The 1,234-nt window shown below is 45.5% G+C and overlaps 1 protein-coding gene across 1 annotated transcript in view; it reads right to left on the reverse strand.

Moving 5' to 3' along the window:
• The window catches only part of CRLF2 (cytokine receptor-like factor 2), a 90,191-nt gene that overhangs the window by 64,639 nt on the left and 24,318 nt on the right, over positions 1 to 1,234 (reverse strand). The window lies entirely within an intron of this gene.

Below are 1,234 nucleotides of genomic sequence, written 5' to 3' on the forward strand. Positions count from 1 at the left end.
TTTAAAGTAGCAATTCCCAATTTCTATTTTCCATGGAAAGATTCAATGTTTGGTTACATTTAAACCAGCTGCCAAGGAGTGGGTTCTGATGCACAGCAACACTGTGTGTGTCCGAGTGGGACTGTGCTGTTTAGGGCTTTCAAAGGCGAATTATTTGGAACAATCACCAGGAACATGGTTGGTTTTGTTGTTGTTAATTCTGATTCATAGTGACCTTGTATAGGGTTTCTGAGGAGCGGCTAGTGGGCTTGAACCACCATCCTTGCGGTTCAAACCGACCTCATGGTCCAGTATGTATCCTACAGCTACACACTAGGACTCCCCAAAATTGCGTAGTCTATTTTTAATTTTTTTGTTTGTTTGTTTTTTAATTTGTTTTTTAAATCATAAATATCTACAACGTATCTTATTGTCGTGTATCATCGAGCTGATTCCAACTCCTATCAACCCTGTATTGGGTTTCCCACGAGTAGCTCGTGGGTTCGAGCCACTGACCGTGTGGTTCAAACTGACCTTGTGACCCAGCGCTTTATTCAAAACTCACCGCAGAAAAAGAAGCTCTGTATTTCTGAGTTACGACCGCCTGAGGATTACCAGCGTCCTTGTGAATGAAGCCAATCCTCATGGGAACACTCTTCCTGCTGGGCCCCCCAGCTCTCTCTCTTTAGAGATCTTTCTACTAAAGCCCATGGTAGCGTGGTGGTTACAAATCAGGCTGCCAACCTCAAGGTCAGCAGTTCAAAACTACCAGCTATTCCATGGGAGAAAGATGAGGCTTTCTGCTCCCGTAAATATTTACAGCCTCGGAAACCCTGTACAGGGTGGCTATGAGTCAGAACCGACTCCACAGCACATAACAACAACAATACCTGTTGTTCTCTGTTGTCAGTGGGTGGCAACTCAAGGAGACCTCAAGCACAACAGAAAGAAATGCTGCCTGGCCCTACACATCCCCACGATCTGCATTGGATCAGACCACTGTGATCCATAACGTTAACATGGGCTGATGATCTCCAGGCCTTTCTTCCTGGTCTTCTTTAGTCTGGAAGCTCTGCAGGAAGCTGATTGGTATCCTAACAACAAGCCTCCACAGACCAACAACGGCTATGCATGAGGTACTCTGACTGGGACTCAAACCAAGGTCTCCACACGGAAGGTAAAAGTTCAACTACTGACTCCCTACTCCCTTACCAGGAGTGAGAGCACAGCTAGATAAAACAAAGCAACATAGACG

Source organism: Chrysochloris asiatica, unplaced genomic scaffold, assembly GCF_000296735.1.
Source record: "Chrysochloris asiatica unplaced genomic scaffold, ChrAsi1.0 scaffold00372, whole genome shotgun sequence".
NCBI classification, from domain to species: Eukaryota; Metazoa; Chordata; class Mammalia; order Afrosoricida; family Chrysochloridae; genus Chrysochloris; species Chrysochloris asiatica.